This window comes from Rattus norvegicus, chromosome X (genome assembly GCF_036323735.1).
Source record: "Rattus norvegicus strain BN/NHsdMcwi chromosome X, GRCr8, whole genome shotgun sequence".
Classification (NCBI taxonomy): Eukaryota; Metazoa; Chordata; class Mammalia; order Rodentia; family Muridae; genus Rattus; species Rattus norvegicus.
Genome location: NC_086039.1, coordinates 64,418,947 through 64,431,221, shown reverse-complemented (window position 1 = coordinate 64,431,221; position 12,275 = coordinate 64,418,947). Strand labels below are relative to the sequence as shown.

The following is a 12,275-nucleotide window of genomic DNA, read 5'->3' as shown; positions in this document are numbered from 1 at the left end:
CGATGTGGCCTTTTAATCAAGAAACCACCTGGGGAAAGTGCATGAAGTGGAAATTAGAGGCTCAGGTCTTCCTTTCAAATTTTTCTGATTGTTTCTGAAACACATGCCAAATCAGGCACACAGTGACTTAGAAATTCATCGTAGTGGAATGTACAGTTTTACTAAAGAAGGGACACTACAGGAGCCACCGTCTGTTCTCTCCCCTCTTAGATATTCTTCTACCTTCAGACGGAAGCAAGAGACATCGTTCCTGGCCCAAATTCAGCTTTTCCCAAAGTGTATTTCACAACATTACTCTTGTGAATGAAGTGTGTTCTAGTCAGTGTGTGGTGGGAATATTTGTATTGTCAATTAGCCATGAGTTCTAATGAGAGGCCACTTCCCCCTCTACATAATGGTTTACTTAACCTCTTTAATAGAACAGTGTTTTTATGTACAGAACTTGCTTATGTATATGAAGACAAAACAAAAAGTCATCTGGTAAAATCACATGTATGTCCAATAAAATTAGGCTTTCTTTGACTTTTAAGAAATGTAAGTAAAGAAATACATCTAATAAAAAATAAAAAAAATAAAATGACCATCTCAAAAAAAAGTATTTGTAGAGAATCAAGATGTACATCCAAACTCAAAAGCAAAAAAAGTGTTTTAAAAAGAATAGACTATAAAACAAGTAATCAAAAGAAAGATTGGAAGCAAAGTTAGATGTTTAAGATATGTTCTATGAATACAATAAAATAGCAGATATGCAAAACAAGATGAAGCTCCTAGAATAGAGGAGGCAAAAGTCAGGAGCTACTGGAAATCAGCTCTTCCCTGTCTTTATACTAATCTCTAAATTTAAATATGGATTCAAGAATGAGCCTAGATGATTCAGTGTTTGATATTATACCTTTATGATACAAAGTACAATACTGTTAAATGTTATGTTATATATATATACATACATATACATATATATACACACATATATATCTTTGTAATAATCAGCAGTTATCAGGGAGGTGTGTATCAAACAGCTCAGGATACAGAAGAGATCCAGAAGAGTACTCAGCCCTGAGTGGAACTTGTAGATTAAATTCCCCACACAAAGGACCAGGCAACATTGCAGAAAAGGAGTGGCAAGAGTGGAAGAGTTAGAAGACACAGAGACTTAGGGAACTCTGTCTTCTGAAATTGCACGGTCCTGCACTCACCAGCTCGCAGTAATTAGTTCCCTGCATGAAATAATGTCAGCTATGGTTCCAGCTGATATGGCAAAGAGATCTCTAGGGCCCATCCCTTAAAGGAGAGCTATGGTCAACTGGCAGTTGCTAGGGAAGGAAGAGTCTACTTTTTCGTTTGTTTGGTTGGTTGCAGCCGTTCCACTTAAAGATTTTTCATGTGCTCATGGATGGCCCATACTCATACACATATGAGCAGCACTAACTGGATATATTGGATTATTCAAAACAGGAACAACATGAAGCTGAGAAGGGAAATGCTGGGGAACATATGAGAAGAATTGGTATGGAAAACTGGCTGTAAACATGTTCATATTTTACTGTATGCATGTATGAAGCTCTCAAAATGAAGATTTCTTAATTTTAAAATATCAGTCTAATAAAAGTGACCAAGCCAGCTCATTTAGTCAACCAGGTCTCAAGGGAGGGAGGGAGGATTGAAAAGACAAAGACAATTAGACAACACTATGAGATGACTCTAGCCAGTGCTGAGGGTGAAGCAGATTTATTGTTTCCTGTCTGCTTTTATACCATTTTAAGTACATGCAAAGAATAAGGTCTGTTCTATGTTAAGAAACAAACAAGGCAACAAACACAAAAGGCCAAGGAATAAACAAGACAATAGTCAAAGTCCCAGTGATCACTGTTTCTAGGGGCTTACAGGATGACCAAGATGAAAGGAAAGCTACACATTCCTCAGCTGAGTTCACCTTGGACTTTGTATCAACCCCCAAATCTCTCCATCTACTTTGATCTCCATATTGGAAATTGTAACTCCCATTTTGTTTAACCCGAACGTTTCTTAATAAAACTCACTGTCAGATATAAAAAAAAAAAATTAACATGGAGGTTATGGGGTTAAGGAGAAGGTATGATGGAGGTCATTGGATGGGGAGAGAGTGTGGGGTGGATATGATCAAGATATAGTGTATACATGAAGGACATGTTTAAAGAATAAATAAAAATAAAAATTTAAAGAGTGGACTACTAAATAGTAACAAATTATTAAATGTTTTAAAATTAAAAAGACTACAGATAAATATATTCATTTTCATTTTGATTTACACATAATACTGGACATTTTATGGAGCATAGTGAGATATATACATACATAAAATTACATATATACATATATAAATATGCAAAATGTATACATATATAAATTACACAGATCAGATCATGGTAATTTATTTTTCGTTAGGAAATTCCTCAAATGATTTCTGTATTGAGATAGAATGAAAGCGATTTTGTGTTATTCTATAGTTTTCTTTTAAAATTACTTTTATTTATTATTATTTAATTTTTTTATCTTTTGAGATTTTAATATAATCATATCATTTCTCCTTCCTTTTTATCCCTCTAAATCCTCTCATATATCTCTTCACTTTCTTTCAAATTCATGACCTCTTTTTTATCAATTGTTGCTATACATGTGTGTTCATGTGTGTCTTTGTGTGTATGTGTGTCTGTGTGTGCATTCTTAAATACATAAATACAACCTGTTCATTCTATATAATGTTACTTGTATGTATATGTTTTTAGGGCTGACTATTTGGCATTGCATAACTATTTGTGTGCTCTTCCCTGGGGAACACTATTTCTTCTGCTCTCAGCATTCCTTAGGTATCTGTAGTTACTTGTGTAGAACTGAGGTTTCCTGAGATTTCTCCTGCCAGCATTTGCATGTCTACTGGTGTCCTCCTTGTTCAGGTCATGCTTAGGCCCTCATGCTAGTGAGACTTTGTCTGTAGTTTCTGACATTGCTAGAAGTCATGCACTCTCACAGTGAATTCTTTGATCCTCTGATTCTAACAATGGTTCGTCTCTCTTTCCTGTAATGTTCTCTGAAACTTTAGTGAAGAAGTTTTATTGAGATGTATGGGCTCTGCAACTCTGCATTTTGATCAGTTGTGGTTTTCTATTGTGGTTTTGAAATGCTCCTTCTGTATCTTAGAAAATAGTTTAGAAAGGATGGGCTTTAGATCTTTTCATATATGGTAGAATTGGTCTCTGAACTCATCTGGATATGAGAGAAATATTCACATAACTCATCAGATTGATAAAGTTCTTTCTAGCCTCCTTCCATCATGTCTAGAAGTTTGTCATGTTGCTTGCTTGGTTCTTGATCTTGATGATCAGTGGTTTACTACCCACACTTACATAGCTCTTGTTGACCAGTAGGATTTTGGTTCCTCGATATTTGATATATTGCTTCTTATTATCTTATCAAGAGGTTTTATTATGTTTCTGTCTTTGAAAATTATACATTAACATAAACGTATATAACATATAAATATATATGAGTGATACATTCTGGTTACTGTCTCCTTACATCCTCTCTTTTACCTCTTTTCCTATCACACCCTCCTCACCTTTACCAGTTCCTTCCCCAAATCTATGACTTTTGGCTCTATTGTATGATCCATTTAATTTAATCAGGAACATCTAAGGGAACATTGGATTGATACTCCCCATTGGAATCTAGTGCGATCACCAGTAGGTAGTAGTAGTGACCATTAGGAAAAGTGGGGTATTAAAATCCCTACTATTATTGTGTTGGTGTCGATGTGTATCTTTAAATCTAGTAATTTTTTTATGCAATTGAACATACTGGTGTTTGGAACATATATGTTTAGGAGTTCAAGGCACTGACTGACTCACCTTCTCCATAAATGTACCAGTAGAACATAGTTCAGCAGTGGTAAGTAGAACCGATTGGGGTTTTCATTTGGTTACTTTGCCTCTCCAAAACCTTTTTAGGGAGAGAGTTTTTGACAAAGCACTTAATCTATAAAATTTCTTCTTGGTGCTACCAAGATGGGTAAAAGTACTTACTCCGAACCCTGATGATCTGAGTTTCATCATTGAGACTCACATGGTCTAAGCAGAGAATGAACTATGTAATTGTTCTCTGAGCTTTGTGTAAGTGCCACAGCTGATAGATCTAGGAAGTGGGGAAAGGGCTGGTAGGAGGAGTGGGAAGTTGATAGGAATGGGAGGGAGATGAGAATGGGTGGGAGGACAGAATAATCACACACACGCGCGCGCGCACACACACACACACACACACATACACACACGTAATAAAAGAAGGAAAACACACACACACACACACACACACACACACACACACACACACACACACACGTAATAAAAGAAGGAAAATGTTCCTTAGTATTCCACGTGTTACCTTACCACTTAGGAGGCTGAAAAAAAGGCTTGTGATTTCCAGTCCAGACTGGATTACATAAGGAAACCCTGCCTCAAAAAAGAAAAGGAAAATATTCCTTCTGGGAATATATGTGTGATACCTGCATCTGCCTGGCTTTTGTAGATGTGATTGAAAATTTCAGAGACGACATCTCCAAATGAATGGAGAACTTAGACTTCACAAGGAATGAGAAGAAAAGACTGTTGGCTACAAGGCCATTTCAGACATAGAGCAACAAGTCCAAAGAATTGAAAAAAAAAACACATCAAGGTTCCAGCAAAATGGATAAGAGGATAATTTAAAAGTCTACTCCTCAACTATGGTTCTAGGTATATTTTCTTTTACCATTTCTCTCTCTCTCTCTCTCTCTCTCTCTCTCTCTCTCTCTCTCTCTCTCTCTCTCTCTCCTCTCAGCTTTGACATGAAGAGTAATCTTCCTACTTTTTTTGCTTTATTGTAATTTTTTTTTTTAGCTTTTAGGAACTTTATTTTCCTTCCACCTTTTTTCCCTTTGCTCAGGTGAATGCAGAGCAGTTCAGGTCCACTCAGTGGTGGCTCCAACCCACCCAGTGGCCTGCACTGTGGGAGCTGCTGGCCAGTCCTCAGTGGATGACTGCACACTCCAGTCTTCCGTGGAGAACTGCTGGGTGGGCACAGAGGGCACCTGTACACCCTCAGACCAGTCGGCCACCTCAGGCTGAGCAGGAGTGAACTCAGATGCTGGTGAGGTCTACTCATCCTGGAATTCCTTAGTCACAGCCTTCTCAGCAGCAGCCTGCTCCTCCTTCAAAATTTCCTCTGGGTCTCTGTAGAAGTAAAGATCAGGCACAACGACCCATGGATGCTCACCGAAGATAGTACTTTGCATGCAGAGTACTTCCCGGGCCAGCATCTAGCACATCAGACCCACTGACTGAGCTCCCTTGTTGCATGGGATAGGGATGTCCACATAGTGCAGGGGAGAATCTGTATCACACAGAACAATGGTGGGCGGGTTGACATAAGAGGCCTTTGTGAGGGCCTCAGTTAATCACTAGAAGCTGTGGCTCCCTGAAGGCTACTTGGATTGGGTTAGTGAAAGTCCCATGTGTGAAAAGGCCAGCACTTAGAGTGGCTCCTGTGGCAGTAGCAAACTTCAGTACAGTTTGCTCGTGGGCCAGGGTTCCAGGAGATAGTGCTGACATCACAGAGTTCTCAACGGCAACAATAGCGCGAGCTGCGAGCAACAGCTTCGCCCAGGTCCCCTTCAGGTTTATGATATAGATTCAGTCATTTTTTTTCCTTTTGTAGATGTACCGCTCCATCTGAAACTCAAGGTTGGTGTCACCTAAGTGGGTTCCCGTAGCAAGGAATTTGAGAACATCCTCCTCCTTCATCTGTAGGACGTCAAGGGCTCCAGACATTGTGTAAGTTTCCCTTTTAAGTTACGATGGGAACCAAGATGAACACCATATGGACCGGTTCCCAGGTAGCGCAGAAAGGTTTCCCATTTCTACTTAAATTTTAAGTCTAGATTTAAAGTTGTTAAACTTGTAAGAGAAAGAAGGATGTATCTAGAATTGTCTTCCATGATCCAAAGGTGACCTCAAATAAGAAATTCACTTCTCGGGGTTGGGGATTTAGCTCAGTGGTAGAGCACTTGCCTAGCAAGCGCAAGCCCCTGGGTTCGGTCCCCAGCTCTGAAAAAAAGAAAAGAAAAGAAAAAAAAGAAATTCACTTCTCAGAATTTGGATTTCTTCATTCTGAAACTTGGATGATTATACCTTCAAAAACTTTTCTATGGATTAAATAGATAATGTAGATCACATTGAAATTAATAAGCATATTTACTAATTCCTAAGCATTTAAATAGGTAATTTGGTAGAAAAGGAAATTTTATTTGTCCTCTGTAAAAAAATTCTATGACTTTCAAACTCTATCAGAGTATACTTCTACTCATTTATTCTGACCTGATCTACTAAAGCCATTGATCTTATAACTCAAAAGAAAAAGGATTGGAAAGACGCTCAGTTGTTAACAGCACTTGCTGCTCCACAGAGAGCACAGGCTTAGTTCCCAGCATCCACATTGCTTCCTATAGCTTTTCTGTGATTCGAGTACTAGGGGATTCAATGACCTCTTCCAGGCATACATGTGGCACATATATACACACATGCAAGCAAAACACTCATACACATAAAATTGAAATGAATTAACTCAGAGACAGACAGAGAGAGAGAGAGAGAGAGAGAGAGAGGTGAGACAGACAAAAATTTCCTAATGCTGATTTGCTTTCTACTGGTTTAGCATTATTATGCTTTAAGTTTTGTAGAAACCCCATGTTATCTTACCAAAGGATGGTTGTTGTCTACAGATGTGACTATATATTTCTGGTAATAACATTGGTCATCACTGAGAGTTAGGTAAACTGATAATGGTAGAGCTGCACCGTTATTCGTTATTCTGCTTCTTTTCTTTTTTCTTTTTTATTATTAGATTTTTTTACTTACATTTCAAATGTTATTACCTTTCCCAGTTTCCTGTCCATAAGTCCCAATCCCCTTCCCTCATCCAACCCCTTTACTGCCCCCGTCAACATTCCCCTGCACTGGGGGTCCAACCTTGGCAAGATCAAGGGCTTCCCCTTCCATTGGTGCCCCAACAAGACTATTCTCTGCTACATATGCAGTTGGAGCCCTGGGTCAGTCCATGTATAGTCTTTCGGTAGTGGCTTAGTCCCTGTAAGCTCTGGTTGGTTGGCATTGTTGTTTTTATGGGGTTGCAAGCTCCTTCGGTTCTTTCAAACCTTCCTCTAATTCCCCCAAAGGGGGTCCAGTTCTCAATTCAGTGGTTTGCTGCTAGCATTGACCTCTGTATTGGACATGCTCTGGATGTGTCTCTCAGGACAGATCTATATCCAGTCCCTTTCAGCATGCACTTTTTAGCTTTATTAAACTTACCTACTTTTGGTGGCTATATATATATATATATATATATATATATATATATATATATATATATATATATATGTATGGGCCACATGTGGGGCCAGCTCTAAATGGCAGTTCCTTCAGTGGCTGCTCTAAACTTTGCTTCCATATCCCCTCCTATGGATATTTTCCACTAAGAAGGAGGGGGAGCATCCCCATTTTGGTCATCCTTCTTGAGCTTCCTGTGGTCTGTGGATTGCACATTGGGTAATTCGAGCTTTTGGGCTAATATCCACTTACCAATGAGTACATACCAAATGTATTTTTCTATAATGCATTATCTCACTCAGGATGATATTTTCTACTTGATTCCATTTGCCTATGAATTTCATAAAGTCATTGTTTTTGATAGCTGAGTAGTACTCCATTGTGGAGATGTACCACATTTTTTTAATCCATTCCTCTGTTGATGGGCATCTGGGTTCTTTCCAGCTTCTGGTTATTATAAATAGGGCTGCTATGAGCATAGTGGAGCATGTTACATTTTGGAGTTTTGGGTATATGCCCAGGAGAGGTATAGCTGGGTCCTCAGGCAGTGGAATGTCTAATTTTTTGGGGAACCTCCAGACTGATTTCCAGAGTGGTTGTACCAGTTTGCAATCCCACCAACAATGGAGGAGTGCTCCTCTTTCTCCACATCCTAGCCAGCATCTACTGTCACCTGAGATTTTTATCTTAGCCATTCTGACTGGTGTGAGGTGGAATCTCAGGGTTGTTTTGAATTGCATTTCCCTGATGATGAAGGATGTTGAACATTTCTTTAGGTGGTTTTTGGCCATTCGATATTCCTCAGCTGAGAATGTTTTGTTTAGCTATGTACCCCATTTTTAATAGGGTTATTTGGCTCTCTGGAGTCTACCTTTTTGAGTTCTTTGTATACTTTGGATATTAGCCCTCTATCAGATATAGGATTGGTAAAGATCTTTTCCCAATCTGTTGGTTGCCCTTTTGTCCTAATGACAGTTTCCGGTGGCTTACAGAAGCTTTGCAATTTTATGAGGTTCCATTTGTCGATTCTTGATCTTAGAGGATAAGCAATTGGTGTTTTGTTCAGGAAATTTTCCCCAGCGCCCATATGTTTGAGACTCTGCTGCACTTTTTCTTCTATTAGTTTGAGTGTATCTGGTATGATGTGGAGGTCCTTGATCCACTTGGTTTTAAGCTTTGCACATGGTGATAAGAATTGATCGATTTGCGTTCTTCTACATGCTGACCTCCAGTTGAACCAGCACCATTTGTTGAAAATGCTATCTTTCTTCCATTGGATGGTTTTAGCTCCTTTGTCAAAGATCAAGTGACCATAGGTGTGTGGGTTCATTTCTGGGTCTTCAATTTTGTTCCATTGATCTGTCTGCATGTCTTTGTTCCAATACCATACAGTTTTTATGATTATTGCTCTGTAATATTGCTTGAAGTCAGGGACGGTGATTCCCCCAGAAGTGCTTTTATTGTTGAGTATAGTTTTTGCTATCCTGGGTTTTTTGTTATTGGGAATGAATTTGCAAATTGCTCTTCCTATCTCTATAAAGAATTGACTAGGAATTTGATGGGGATTACACTTAATCTGTAGATTGCTTTTGGGGAAAAGGCCATTTTTACTACATTAATCCTGCCAGTCCATGAGCATGGGAGACCTTTCCATCTTGAGATGGACACTTTGCTGAAGTTGTTTATCAGGTTAAGTAGTTCTCTGGTAGAACTTTTGGGGTCACTTAAATATACTATCATATCATCTGCAAATAGTGATATTTTGACCTCTTCCCTTCCAATTTGTATCCCTTTGACTTCCTTTTGTTGACTGATTGCTCTGGCTAGGACTTCGAAAACTATATTGAATAAGTAGGGAGAGAGTGGGCAGCTTTGTCTAGTCCCTGATTTTAGTGGGATTGCTTCAAGTTTCTCTCCATTTACTTTGTTTGCTGTACTTGTTTGATAGCTACTTGTTTGCTGTATATGGCTTTTACTAAGTTTAGGTAAGAGCCTTGAATTCCTGATCTTTCCAAGACTTTTATCATGAAGGAGTGTTGAGTTTTGTCAAATGCTTTCTCAGCATCTAATGAAATGATCATGTGGTTCTTATATTTGAGTTTGTTTATATAGTGGATTGCGTTGATGGATTTCAGTCTATTAAACCATCCCTGCATACCTGGGATGAAGCCTACTTGATCATGATGGATGATCATTTTTATGTATTCTTGAGTTCAGTTTGCAAGAATTTATTGAGTATTTTTGTGTTGATATTCATAAGGGAAATTGGTCTGAAGTTTTCTTTCTTTGTTGGGTCTTTGTGTGGTTTAGGTATAAGAGTAATTGTGGCTTCATTGATGGAATTTGGTACTGCTTTGTCTGTTTCTATTTTGTGGAATAGTTTGGACAGTATTGGTATGAGGTCTTCTATGAAGGTCTGATAGAATTCTGCACTAATCCCATCTGGTCCTCAGCTCTTTTTTGTGTTGGGAGACTTTTAATAACTGCTTCTATTTCTTTAGGAGTTATGGGGTTGTTTAGATGGTTTATTTGTTCTTGATTTAACTTTGGTACCTGGTAACTGTCCAGAAAATTGTCCATTTCCTCCAGATTTTCCAGTTTTGTTGAATATAGGCTTTTGTAGTAGGATCTGATGATTTTTTTTTATTTCCTCAGATTCTATTGTTATGTCTCGCTTTTCATTTCTGATTTTGTTAATTTGGATACACTCTCTGTGACTTCTGCTTAGTCTGGCTAAAGGTTCATCTATCTTGTTGACTTTCTCAAAGAACCAGCTCCTGGTTTTGTTGATGTTTTGTATATTCCTTTTCATTTCTACTTGGTAGTTTTCAGACCTAAGTTTGATTATTTCCGCCTTCTACTCCTCTTGGGTTTATTTATTACTTTTTGTTTTAGAGCTTTTAGGTGTGATGAAGCTGCTGACATATGCTCTTTCCAGTTTCTTTCTGCAGTCACTCAGAGCTATGAGTTTTCCTCTTAGCACAGCTTTCATTGTGTCCCATAAGTTTGGGTATGTTGTATCTTCATTTTCTTTAAATTCTAAGAAGTCTTTAATTTCTTTATTTCTTCCTTCCCTAAGTTGTCATTGAGTAGAGTGTTGTTCAACTTCCGTGTATATGTGGGTTTTCTGTTCTTATTGTTGTTATTGAAAACCAGTCTTAGTCCATGGTGATCTGATAGGATGCATGGGATTATTTCTATCTTCCTGCATCTGTTGTGGCCTGCTTTGGGACCAATTATTTGGTCAGTTTTGGATAAGGTTCTATGAGGTGCTGATAAGAAGGTATATCCTTCTTATTTTAGTATAGAATGCTCTATAAATATCTGTTAAATCCATTTGTTTCATACGTTCTTTTAGTTTCTCTATGTCTCTGTTTACTTTCTGTTTCCATGACCTATCCATTGATGAGAGTGGGGTGTTGAAATCTCCTACTACTGTTGTGTGAGATGCAATGTGTGCTTTGAGCTTTAGTAAGGTTTCTTTTATGAATGTAGGTAACCTTGTATTTGGAACATAGATATTTAGGATTGAGAGTTCATCTTGGTGGATTTTTCCTTTGATGAATCCTTATCTTTTTTAATGACTTTTGGTTGAAAGTCAATTTTATTTGATATTAGAATGGGACTCCAGCTTGTTTCTTTGGGCCATTTGCTTGGAAAGTTGTTTTCCAACCATTTACTCTGAGGTAGTGTCTGTCTTTGTAGCTGAGGTGTGTTTCCTGAATGCAGCAAAATGCTGTGTCCTCTCTATGTATCCAATCTGTTAGTCTATGTCTTTTTATTGGGAAATTGAGTCTGTTGATGTTGAGAAATATTAAAGAATAGTGATTGTTCTTTCCTGTTATTTTCATCGTTAGAAGTGGAATTATGTTTGTGTGTCTCTCTTTTCATTTCATTGCAAGGATATTATACTCATGCTTTCTGTAACAGTGTCATTTCTCTCCTTGTGTTGGAGTTTTCCATCCATTATCCTTTGTAGGGCTGGATTTGTAGAAAGATATTGTGTAAATTTGGTTTTGTCATGGAATATCTTGATTTCTCCATCTATGTTAATTGAGACTTTTCCTGGATACAGTAGCTTGGGCTGGCATTTGTGTTCTCTTAGGGTCTGTATGACATCTGTCCATGATCTTCTGGCTTTCATAGTCTCTGGTTAGAAGTCTGGTGTAGTTCTAATAGGACTGCCTTTATATGTCACTTGATCTTTTTCCCTTACTGCTTTTAATATTCTTTCTTTGTTTTGTACATTTGGTGTTTTAACTATTATATGTTGGGAGGAATTTCTCTTCTGGTCCAATCTATTTGGAGTTCTGTAGGCTTCTTGTATGTTTATGTGCACCACTTTCTTTAGATTAGAGAAGTTTTCTTCTATAATTTTGTTGAATGTATTTACTGGCCCTTTAACTTGGGAGTCTTCACTTTCTTCTATACATATTATCCTTAGGTTTATCTTCTCATTGTGTCCTGGATTTCCTGTATGTTTTGAGCTAGGAGCTTTTTGTATTTTACATTATCTTTGACAGTTGTGTTGATGTTTTCTATGGTATCTTCTGCCCCTGAGATTCTCTCTTCTATCTCTTGTATTCTGTTGGTAATGCTTATATCTACGAATCCTTGTCTCTTACGTTGGTTTTCTATATTCATTGTTGTCTCCCTTTGTGCTTTCTTCTTTGTTTCTATTTCCATTTTTAAATCCTGAAAGATTTTGTTCAGTTCCTTCATCTGTTTGGTTTGTGTTTTCCTGTAGTTCTTTCAGGGATTTTTGTGTTTCCTCTCTAAGGGCTTCTATTTGTTTACTTGTTTTTTTCCTGCATTTGTTTAAGGGAGTTTTTTATGTCCTTCTTAAAGTCCTCCATCATTATCATGAAATGTGATTATAAATCC

General features: G+C 37.9%; 1 protein-coding gene and 1 pseudogene across 3 annotated transcripts in view; one reads left to right on the top strand and one right to left on the bottom strand.

Moving 5' to 3' along the window:
• The window catches only part of Asb12 (ankyrin repeat and SOCS box-containing 12), a 149,393-nt gene that overhangs the window by 56,394 nt on the left and 80,724 nt on the right, over positions 1-12,275 (top strand). Inside the window, exons 1-2 of one of the 3 annotated variants that reach the window (NM_001037367.1) lie at positions 5,495-5,504; positions 5,725-5,840. The gene's annotated coding sequence lies outside the window, so the exon portion shown is untranslated. The other 2 variants (XM_039099991.2, XM_063280265.1) reach the window with 2 other exon arrangements.
• Rpsa-ps14 (ribosomal protein SA, pseudogene 14) lies at positions 4,970-5,837 on the bottom strand (annotated as a pseudogene).